This window comes from Leptinotarsa decemlineata, unplaced genomic scaffold (assembly GCF_025532065.1).
Source record: "Leptinotarsa decemlineata unplaced genomic scaffold, Ldec_3_MD MMD2_tig00000035_RagTag_RagTag, whole genome shotgun sequence".
In the NCBI taxonomy this organism is placed as follows: Eukaryota; Metazoa; Arthropoda; class Insecta; order Coleoptera; family Chrysomelidae; genus Leptinotarsa; species Leptinotarsa decemlineata.
The window spans coordinates 8,625,166-8,638,052 of NW_027412540.1; the positions used below are offsets into that span (position 1 = coordinate 8,625,166).

The window sequence follows — 12,887 nt, forward strand, 5'->3', positions numbered from 1 at the left end:
CAATACACACAATATTCAGGTGAGAACACAAACAACTAAAAAGAAATTGAATTTTCACACCGCTTAAACTGAAATATCCCAAACCAAGGTTTAGATGTAGGTTATTATGTAATAAACAATCTGATCACTTGTCATAATAATTTTTATACATTATCATATCACAGGGGGACCACTTACAGTAGACATTATACAGCAGACTGTAAACACCAATACACCAGCACGTGGCACGAATATAACTAATCACATGTGTGATTTAAGTTCACACAATTATTTTTTATTCCTATTTTTCAACTGTATTTTCAATGTAGATGATCACTATTATTACAATTAAACTTCAAATACTCTTTGGCACTGAAAAAAAAAGTCTGTTATCTGTATAACATTTAACATTCAGGCTTCAATCCAAATACTTCAGGACATCGTTCAAAATTTTGAACCATCACCTACACTGTCTAGAACTAATCAGTAAGATACGAAAGTAAAGTTATGTAAATCAATGCTATGTTTTTCAACTCCATGAAAAGATGAAACTGCACAATCCAGAACTTGATATCACATGATTGAAAATGAAACTGAAATTAACCCTTTTATGGAAAAGAATTGGTGGTTAATTCTCTATATGCAATAGCGCTGCTTTCTGCTTTTGAAACTTATTTTTGTAATGAAAAAGAACCCTGATGATATGTTCCTCATAGTTTTTTGAGCTCCAAGAGGAGGTGAGAGGAAAGGAAATTACTCTTAATAATTGAACAACTCATTTCAATGACATAGTAGCACATTCGTATTTTAATGTCTTTACGGCAGAAAACTCTGATGATAGATACATTCCATATAGTTTGTGAAACTTAAACTAAATATTAAATTGATTTACTTGTTTGAATGAAATAGAAACACAATCTAATTTTAATAATGTTTTGCCATAACAAATAACCCTGATGATATGTTCCATATAGTTTAAAGGGCCTTGGGTGGTTATAGTGAGGAGTAGTTACTCTAAATAATTAAATAACTAGTTTCAATGAAATAGTACTGCATTATTATTTTCATATATGTTCTAACTGCAACAAAGAACCATGATAACACATTTCCCATTGTTTGAGAGGCCCTAGGAAGGGGCTGTTTCAGGAAGTTACTTTAAACAAGAGACAAACTCTTTTCAGTAAAATGGTACCGCTATCTTATTTTTGTATATGTTTTCATCGCAAAAAAAGAACCCAGATGATACATACGAGTGTGAAGGCAGCCACGGATTTCTAGCCATGAGTTTGTAGCGTGAGCCTACTGCACACGGCATCAGCGGCATCCAAAATGTGTTGTAAATTGGAGAACAGCTACGACTATTTCCAATAATTAATGAAAATTTACTGCAGAATGTTCTTCGACAAATGAATATTGATTCATTATATTGATGAGAGGATCTGACCTGTATCTCACAATATTTTGCCAGGCAAAAAACCTATCTTCACACAACCGTACATGCTTTGAAAATAAACTTCAATAAATCCATCAGAATATTCGTGGATGGGGATTTTTTTGCATGATTACATACTATGAAAGGTGCTGAATGAGACCTATATCTCAGAATATTTTGCCGGGCAGAAAAAGTACCCCCATACACCCTTTTATGTTTTCAAAATTAAATTCAATAACTCCATCACAATATTCGTGGATGGGTTTTTTTTTCCATAATTACATACTATGAGAGGTGTTGAATGAGACCTATATCTCAAAATATTTTGCCGGGCAGAAAAACTACCCCCACACACCCTTTTATGTTTTCTAAATTAAATTTAATAACTCCATTAAAATATTCGTGGATGGGGATTTTTTTGCATGACTACATACTATGAGAGGTATTGAATGAGACCTATATCTAAAAATATTTTGCCGGGCAGAAAAACTACTCCCACACACCCTTTTATGTTTTCTAAATTAAACTCAACAACTCCATTAAAATATTCGTGGATGGGGATTTTTTTGCATAACTACATACTATGAGAGGTGTTGAATGAGACCTATATCTCAAAATATTTTGCCGCGCAGAAAAACTACCCCCACACACCCTTTTATGTTTTCTAAATTAAATTCAATAACTCCATTAAAATATTCGTGGATGGGGATTTTTTTGCATGACTACATACTATGAGAGGTATTGAATGAGACCTATATCTCAAAATATTTTGCCGGGCAGAAAAACTACCCCCACACACCCTTTTATGTTTTCTAAATTAAATTCAACAACTCCATTAAAATATTCGTGGATGGGGATTTTTTTGCATAACTACATACTATGAGAGGTGTTGAATGAGACCTATATCTCAAAATATTTTGCCGCGCAGAAAAACTACCCCCACACACCCTTTTATGTTTTCTAAATTAAATTCAATAACTCCATTAAAATATTCGTGGATGGGGATTTTTTTGCATAACTACATACTATGAGAGGTGTTGAATGAGACCTATATCTCAAAATATTTTGCCGAGCAGAAAAACTACCTCCAAACACCCTTTTATGTTTTCTAAATTAAATTCAATAACTCCATTAAAATATTCGTGGATGGGGATTTTTTTGCATAACTACATACTATGAGAGGTGTTGAATGAGACCTATATCACAAAATATTTTGCCGAGCGGAAAAACTACCCCCACACACCCTTTTATGTTTTCTAAATTAAATTCAATAACTCCATTGAAATATTCGTGGATAGGGATTTTTTTGCATAACTACATACTATGAGAGGTGTTGAAAGAGACCTATATCTCAAAATATTTTGCCGAGCAGAAAAACTACCCCCACACACCCTTTTATGTTTTCAAAATTAAATTCAATAACTCCATCACAATATTCGTGGATGGGTTTTTTTTTCCATAATTACATACTATGAGAGGTGTTGAATGAGACCTATATCTCAAAATATTTTGCCGGGCAGAAAAACTACCCCCACACACCCTTTTATGTTTTCTAAATTAAATACAATAACTCCATTAAAATATTCGTGGATGGGGATTTTTTTGCATAACTACATACTATGAGAGGTATTGAATCAGACCTATATCTCAAAATATTTTGCCGGGCAGAAAAACTACCCCCACACACCCTTTTATGTTTTCTAAATTAAATTCAATAACTCCATTAAAATATTCGTGAATGGGGATTTTTTTGCATAACTACATACTATGAGAGGTGTTGAATGAGACCTATATCTCAAAATATTTTGCCGGGCAGAAAAACTACCCCCACACACCCTTTTATGTTTTCTAAATTAAATTCAATAACTCCATTAAAATATTCGTGGATGGGGATTTTTTTGCATGACTACATACTATGAGAGGTATTGAATGAGACCTATATCTCAAAATATTTTGCCGGGCAGAAAAACTACCCCCACACACCCTTTTATGTTTTCTAAATTAAATTCAACAACTCCATTAAAATATTCGTGAATGGGGATTTTTTTGCATAACTACATACTATGAGAGGTGTTGAATGAGACCTATATCTCAAAATATTTTGCTGGGCAGAAAAACTACCCCCACACACCCTTTTATGTTTTCTAAATTAAATTCAATAACTCCATTAAAATATTCGTGGATGGGGATTTTTTTGCATAACTACATACTATGAGAGGTGTTGAATGAGACCTATATCTCAAAATATTTTGCCGAGCAGAAAAACTACCTCCAAACACCCTTTTATGTTTTCTAAATTAAATTCAATAACTCCATTAAAATATTCGTGGATGGGGATTTTTTTGCATAACTACATACTATGAGAGGTGTTGAATGAGACCTATATCACAAAATATTTTGCCGAGCAGAAAAACTACCCCCACACACCCTTTTATGTTTTCTAAATTAAATTCAATAACTCCATTAAAATATTCGTGGATAGGGATTTTTTTGCATAACTACATACTATGAGAGGTGTTGAATGAGACCTATATCTCAAAATATTTTGCCGAGCAGAAAAACTACCCCCACACACCCTTTTATGTTTTCTAAATTAAATTCAATAACTCCATTAAAATATTCGTGGATGGGGATTTTTTTGCATGACTATATACTATGAGAGGTATTGAATGAGACCTATATCTCGAAATATTTTGCCGGGTAGAAAAACTACCCCCACACACCCTTTTATGTTTTCTGAATTAAATTCAATAACTCCATTAAAATATTCGTGGATGGGGATTTTTTTGCATAACTACATACTATGAGAGGTGTTGAATGAGACCTATATCTCAAAATATTTTGCCGAGCAGAAAAACTACCCCCACACACCCTTTTATGTTTTCTAAATTAAATTCAATAACTCCATTAAAATATTCGTGGATGGGGATTTTTTTGCATAACTACATACTATGAGAGGTATTGAATCAGACCTATATCTCAAAATATTTTGCCGGGCAGAAAAACTACCCCCACACACCCTTTTATGTTTTCTAAATTAAATTCAATAACTCCATTAAAATATTCGTGAATGGGGATTTTTTTGCATAACTACATACTATGAGAGGTGTTGAATGAGACCTATATCTCAAAATATTTTGCTGGGCAGAAAAACTACCCCCACACACCCTTTTATGTTTTCTAAATTAAATTCAATAACTCCATTAAAATATTGGTGGATAGGGATTTTTTTGCATAACTACATACTATGAGAGGTGTTGAATGAGACCTATATATCCAAATATTTTGCCGGGCAGAAAAATTACCCCCACACACCCTTTTATGTATTCTAAATTAAATTCTATAACTCCATTAAAATATTCGTGGATGGGGATTTTTTTGCATGATTACATACTATGAGAGGTGCCGAACGAGACTTATATCTCAAAATATTTTGTCAGGCAGAAAAATGACCCCCACACACCCTTTTATGTTCTCTAAATTAAATTCAATAACTCCATTAAAATATTCGTGGATGGGGATTTTTTTGCTTAACTACATACTATGAGAGGTGTTGAATGAGACCTATATCTCAAAATATTTTGCCGTTACAAAAGCTTGAAGTTACAAAAGTAACTTTAAGCTTCTTCGTTAAAATTATAGACTGTAATGAATGGTGAAAAAAATTTTTTTGTGGTTTCTCCAGTAGGCCTATTCCACAATAAATATAACAAAAATGAAATATAAAAATAACGTAACTTCAGATAATAAATTAAATGAAACTCTTATATATATATATATATAACTCAACGCATAAATAATATTATATATTATACTATTCAACAAAATTAACTTTTAGCTTCTTCGTTAAAAGTATAGACTGTAATGTATGGTGAAATCATAAAGTAACAATTAGAAATGCCAAGACTTACACAGGGTGTTCCTTAAACACGTGCTAACATTTAAGGAGGAAATTCTTAGACCCATTTTAAGAAAAAAACGTCCTATGGACGTATGTCCTAAACGCCTTAACTTTTGAGACACAGGGTGGCAAAGTTTTCATAAATAATCAGTTTTTTAATAATAACTGAGATAATTTTGTAGACATCTTTGGCATGTTTGGTACATATATTCCATGCCTCAAGGCGCATTTTCTGATGTACAATTTTCTTAATTTTCTCTGCCAGTGGCGTACGTACGAGTTTTGAAATGTATATTTTTGGCGAAAAAAATACTACGTCACTGCTTCATCTTGAATTAAAAATTATTTTTAAAATCTCCATACATTTTTGAGCACATTTGATTTGCTGGGTTTTCTTTGTCCGACGCATGGTTTTCGCTCAAAAAATTAAAAATCGCTTTACTTAAGGATAAATTCCTTAAAAATCTGATGCGGTATCGTGCATCGACTGAAAGCAAACTAAGAGATCAGATTTGTTGCAAAATAATTGAGGTTCTAAAAGGTATTTGTTTGTTGTCAGATGCACTGTTCTCAATTAAAATTACATCATAACGCAGCACCGCTTAATAATTTTTGAAAACATAAATTTAGTTATCCTGGAATAAATGACGTGTAGCAGAATTTATTTACTGCACCTCTTGGAAATATGGAGTTTGTCGATATGTGATTTCTTTTAAAGATTAAAAGCAGAAAAAACAGCGTACCCACCATAGCAATAAAAACGAATTCTCTGTATGTACAAACGTCAGTAGCTAATATTGATGTTGGTTTAAAGTAAGGTGTTGGTGTTAAAAACTGTCACAGCGCGTTTTGATTGATTTTGAAGTGTTATTGAAGCTATTTTGGTAGTCCGCTGTTTTTCTGAATATCAGTAAATATGGTAAATTATACGAATGCGGAAATGGCGCAAATGCATTACGTATATGGCCTTGCCGATGGTAATGCAACAGAAGCCAGGCGCATTTATCAGGAAAGATATCCTAATCGTGCCTTACCAGATAGCCGAACCTTTTCAAATATTTATCGTCGACTTGGAGAAACTGGTAGTTTCAAGAAAGGGACTCCGGAAGGTAGACCTCGTGTAGTAAGAACTCCTGAAATTGAGGAAGCGGTGCTGCAAGAAATTGAGGAACATCCTGAGACGAGTACGAGGAAGATCGCTAGAACTCTGGATATTTGTCATCAAATTGTTTGGCGTATTTTGGTTGATTTTTTGTTATACCCATACCATATTTCAAGAGTGCAGGCATTACTCCCTAGAGATTTTCCACAGCGTGTGAACTTCAGTCAGTGGTATCTACAAAGTATTGCACTAAATTCGCAGTTTGAGACACAAATTTTGTTCACAGACGAAGCAAATTTTTCTCGGAATTCCATTCAAAATTTCCATAACAATCATGTGTGGGCTAAAGAAAATCCCCATGCAATAACCGAAACCCATTTCCAACACCAATTTTCGGTTAATGTATGGGCAGGAATTATGGGTGATCATCTAATAGGCCCATTTTTTCTACCAGGACGCCTTGATGGTCGTTCTTATTTACGCTTTCTCGAAGAAGACTTACCTGGGTTATTGGAAGATGTGCCACTTGCGTTAAGGAATCGAATATGGTACATGCACGATGGCGCCCCTGCTCATTTCAGTGTAATTGTCCGAAACCATTTAAATACAGTTTATCCTAATCGTTGGATAGGTCGCGGAGGACTTCAGCAATGGCCAGCAAGATCCCCCGATCTCAACAGTTTAGATTTTTTTTATGGGGTCACCTTAAAACTCTTGTGTATAAAACTCCCGTTAATACTTTAGAAGATTTAAGAGAGCGAATAGTTGCCTCGTGTGAAACTATACGAAATACGCCGGGAATATTTGAACGGGTGCGTAATTCCATGCGTAGAAGGGCGGAAGCATGCATACTAAGTGCAGGTGGCCACTTCCAACAATTTTTATAATCAGTTTTGGTATTATTACTAATTAACAAATTTGTGCTATTCTTTTAGACTTACTGTCACAAAATAAAATAAAACTCGTTTTTGTGAAAAATTTATTAATTTTGCAAATTATGTTTTCAAATATTATTAGGGAATTGGTAATGCGTTATGAAGCAATTTTCAGATTCTCATTCATTTTAGAATTGATCTAATTTCTTAATTTGCTTTCTGTCGATTTTTATTTTTTTGAGTGAAAATCATGCGTCGGACATAGAAATACCAGGAGATCAAATTTCCTCAAAAATAAATGAGGATTTGAAAAATGATTTTATTTTGAAAAGAAAGCATTGGCGTAGTACTTTTTCCCTAAAAATATTCAATGCGAAACCCGTAGGGATGCCACTGTTTGAAAAAATACAAATTTGTGTACATCTGAAAATGCGCCTTGAGGCATGGAACATATGTACCAAATATGCCAGAGATGTCTACAAAATTATCTCAGTTATTATTAAAAAACTGATTATTTTTGAAAACTTTGCCACCATGTATCTCAAAAGTTTAGGACATACGTTCATAGAAAGTTTTTTCTTAAAATTGGTCTAAGAATTACCTCCTTAAATATTAGCATGTGTTTAAGGAACACCCTGTATAAACTTGTGTAAACAATAGAAAATGAAAAGCATCTCAGTATCAAAATAAATTCAAAGTGTGTATCGTTCTACGAGTATTATTGTTATAGATTCACTTGAACTTGATTGATTATGTGGCAATAAGAAAAATATGGAACAGTAAACATTTATGGTTTTTAAAACTGACACAAGAGTTGTGAAAATATCTGTGACATATTTTGCAATTGGTGTTCAGAGTTTGTGCAATGGTAAATCCACATATTAGACAAAAATCTTTTTGATTCAAGTCTGCATTTTTATAAAACTATTCCCATCAGGTCATTCCTGAATAAATCCATATTGTTTGGCTTCATCAAAGAATCATTTTTCAATACTTGACTGAAAAAATACAATACATATACCCCGCAGTTATATCCATCTCTTTGTCTGATATGAGCTATACTTTCCGTTTTTAACGTACACATTTCAAGTGGTAAACATTTGTTCGTGATTTTTACATAATTTTGAATGAAAATTTGGAATTTTTCTCTATAAAGGTCGGCCTCATTCGAAATATTATTATATCTGGGATCAATGTATATATAAACTGTTTAGTTTTCAAATCGGCTAGAGCTAAGACCCAATGGTCGCGATTTAGAAGAGTACCAATTATTATTGGAAGAATAATTTTTGAATTATCTTTTATTTCAGGTAGTTCTTCATAAAAAGTAGATTCTAATTCATTGCCGCAATGCATTATGGCGTAAGTTTCATTCGTTGTAAATAATAAAATTGATTCAAGAGGGGGTTGTTTATACAAAGCCGATAAGCAATAATTCATTGCGAAATTTGTTAACCATTGCCTTCCATATAAAGTTTTGAAATCGTTAAATCGTAACTCTGCTGAAAAATTTTCCTTGAACTTAGCTACGACATAATTTCTGTATTCACCGCATTTATTATAATATTTTGAGTTTTTTACGGGACCATTTTCAGAAAAGTCTAGAACAGCATTCACTTTCTGGTTATTTTCAATAATTTCATTGATTTCGTACTCTCTAAAGTTTACATAATGGAATATTATGGAATATTTTGTCTGCGAATGTCAAATGTGTCCTGAAAGTTAGTAATGAATAATGAATAACTATTCAAAAGAGAAAGATTTATTTGAATTGAAGGGGTTATATTTTTAGGAGTGACTAATTTTTGGGAAAGAAAGTTTTTGGCTTTCTACTACTCCATCTTGATACAAGATGGAGTAGTAGAAAGCCAAAAACTTTCTTTCCCAAGAAAGATTTATATTCTGAGAGATTGAAAAAAGTGGCGAAACCGCCACCCAACTGCAGTGTATGTATTTTAATGAAGAATTGACCGAATCAGACAACCTAGTCGCGCGACCGATGGACAAAGCTCGACGATCTCGCAGCCCGGTCGCTTGGTAGTCAAGCGATTTAGACTGTGTTTACTTTCTCAAATAATCTCCTTCCACGAATAATTTGATGGAGTTATTGAATTTAATTTTGAAAATATTGAAGGGTGTGAGGGGGTAGTTTTTCTGCCCGACAAAATATTTTGAGATATAGGTCTCATTCAACACCTCTCATAGTATGTAGTTATGCAAAAAAATCCCCATCCACGAATATTTTAATGGAGTTATCGAATTTAATTTAGAAAACATAAAAGGGTGTGTGGGGGTAGTTTTTCTGCCCAGCAAAATATTTTGAGATATAGGTCTCATTCAACACCTCTCATAGTATGTAGTTATGCAAAAAAATCCCCATCCACGAATATTTTAATGGAGTTGTTGAATTTAATTTAGAAAACATAAAAGGGTGTGTGGGGGTAGTTTTTCTGCCCGGCAAAATATTTTGAGATATAGGTCTCATTCAATACCTCTCATAGTATGTAGTCATGCAAAAAAATTCCCATCCACGAATATTTTAATGGAGTTATTGAATTTAATTTAGAAAACATAAAAGGGTGTGTGGGGGTAGTTTTTCTGCCCGGCAAAATATTTTGAGATATAGGTCTCATTCAATACCTCACATAGTATGTAGTCATGCAAAAAAATCCCCATCCACGAATATTTTAATGGAGTTATTGAATTTAATTTAGAAAACATAAAAGGGTGTGTGGGGGTAGTTTTTCTGCCCGGCAAAATATTTTGAGATATAGGTCTCATTCAGCACCTCTCATAGTATGTTATTATGCAAAAAAAATCCCCATCCACGAATATTTTAATGGAGTTATTGAATTTAGTTCTGAAAACAAATAAGGGTGCGTGGGGGTTGCGTTTCTGCCCGGCAAAATATTTTGAGACGTAGGTCTCATTCAGAACCTCTTAAAGTATGTAATTATGCAAAAAAAAATTCCCATCCACGAATACTTTGATGGAGTTATTGAATTTAATTTTGAAAATAAGTAAGGGTGCGTGGGGGTCGTTTTTCTGCCCGGCAAAATATTTTGAGATATAGGTCTCATTCAGCACCTCTCATACTATGTGATTATGCGAAAACAATTCCCATTCAGTAACCAAAAAATCCCCATCTACGAATATTTCAATGGAGTCATTGAATTTAATTTTGAAAACATATAAGGGTGCGTGGGGGTAGTTTTTCTGCCCGACAAAATATTTTGAGACATAGGTCTTATTCAGCACCTCTCATAGTATGTTATTATGCAAAATAAAAACCTTCCTCTAATATTTTGATGGAGTTATTGAATTTAGTTTTGAAAACAAATAAGGGTGCGTGGGGGTTGCGTTTCTGCCCGGCAAAATATTTTGAGATATAGGTCTCATTCAACACCTCTCATAGTATGTAGTTTAGCAAAAAAATCCCCATCCACGAATATTTTAATGAAGTTATTGAATTTAATCTTGAAAACATATAAGGGTGTGTGGGGGAAGTTTTTCTTCCCGGCAAAATATTTTGAGATATACGTTTCATTCAGCACCTTTCATAGTGATGTAATCATGCCAAAAAATCCCCATTCACGAATATTTTAATGTAGTTATTGAATTTAGTTTTGAAAACAAATAAGGATGCGTGGGGGTTGCGTTTCTGCCCGGCAAAATATTTTGAGATATAGGTTTTATTCAGTACCTCTCATAGTATGTAATTATGCAATAAAAATTCCTATCCACGAATAATTTGATGGAGTTATTGAATTTAATTTTGAAAACAAATAAGGGTGCGTGGGGGTCGTTTTTCTGCCCGGCAAAATATTTTAAGATTTAGGTCTCATTCAGCACCTTTCATAGTAATGTAATCATCTCAAAAAATCCCCATTCACGAATATTTTTATGGAGTTATTGAATTTAATATAGAAAACATATAAGGGGGTGTGGGGGTAGTTTTTCTGCCCGGCAAAATATTTAAAAAAATAGGTCTCATTCAGTACCTCTCATAGTATATAATTATGAAAAAAAAATCTCCATCCACGAATATTTTGATGGAGTTATTGAATTTAATTTTGAAAACATAAAAGGGTGTATGGGGGTAGTTTTTCTGCCCTACAAAATATTTTGAGACATAAGTCTCATTCAGTACCTCTCATAGTATGTAATTATGCAAAAAAAATCCTCATTCACGAATATTTCCATGGAGTTATTGAATTTAACGTTGAAAAAATTGAAGGGTGTGTGGGGGTTTCGTTTCTGCCCGACAAAATATTTCAACATACGGGACTCATTCTGTATGCCAAATTGAATACATTTCAAGAAAAGAATCCTCATCTATAAAATATTTGAAGAAATTATGGATTTTTCTTTAAAAATTATTATATAGGGAGTGGTGGTTGATTTTATCCGCGACAAAATATTTCAACATAGGGGTTTTGTTCTGTATGCTTTAATGAATATATTCGAAGAAAAAAATCCCCACTCACGTATGATGTGAAGGAATTATGGATTTGCGGTCATTGAGTAAAGTCATTGCTGGCCACGAAATGGATACTCATTTTGGGAGCCGCTGATAATGGAGTTTCGCGCGACGCTTCTACAAATCCATGGCTAGAACTCGTGGCTGCTTTCACACTGATATGATACATTCCAAATTGTTTGTAAGGCCTCCGGTAGGAGCTGATGAGGGTAGTTATTCTACATAATTGATTTACTAGTTTCTAAAATAGTACTGTATTCTAATTTTATTTTATGTTTCTACCACAACAAAAAACCCTAATGGTAGTTATTCCATATAGTTTGTAAAGCATCAGGTGGGGGGTTGTTTCTATAAATAATCGTAAAACTTGTTTCAATGAAATAGTACGGCATTCCAATTTTGATATATTATGTTTTACCACAAAAAACCATGATGACACCTTACCCATAGATTGTCAGGCCTCACTCAGAAGGTGATTGTTGGAGAAAGTTACTCTAGCTAACAGAATAATGGATTTCAATGAAATAATACAGCATTCTTATTTTGATTCATGTTTCATCACAAAAAAGAGCCTTGATGAAACAACATATTATTTGTAAGGCCTTGGGTAAGGGTTGGTGACGAGTAGTCACTTTAAATAATCAAAGAATTCGTTTCAGTTGAATAGCATCCCATTCTCTTTTCAATATATGTTTTCATAGCAAGAAAGAACTCTGATAATACATTCCTCATAAGGCCTCAGGTGGAGATTGGTGAGGGGTGCAATTAAAAAATCTGTTGATGTATCTCAATAAAGAACACAATAGTTATTCATCCAATAGTTTATCATGAAGCTGCAGTATTTTCCTGAGACTTGGGAGAATTGGACAAGTGGGATGACTCCCAAGTAGTAGAAAACTAAATTTATGTAGTAGCACATCTTTTCATAATAAATATTGATATGTAATTTAAAGTGCTTTTATCATAGGATGAAATATGAGGGTTCGTTTTGCTGTAAAAGTCTGTTCAATGAAACGAATTATTCAATTATATAAAATAGCCATTCCTTACCAAATCCCTTCTTAGGCCTTACAAACTATGGGAAGTGTTTCATGACGATTCTTCACAAAGGTGTCTGG

At 33.4% G+C, this 12,887-nt stretch overlaps 1 protein-coding gene across 2 annotated transcripts in view; it reads right to left on the bottom strand.

The window, feature by feature from the left end:
* The window catches only part of Sec24CD (COPII coat complex component secretory 24CD), a 34,435-nt gene that overhangs the window by 19,712 nt on the left and 1,836 nt on the right, over positions 1-12,887 (bottom strand). The gene's annotated exons all lie outside the window — the stretch shown is intronic.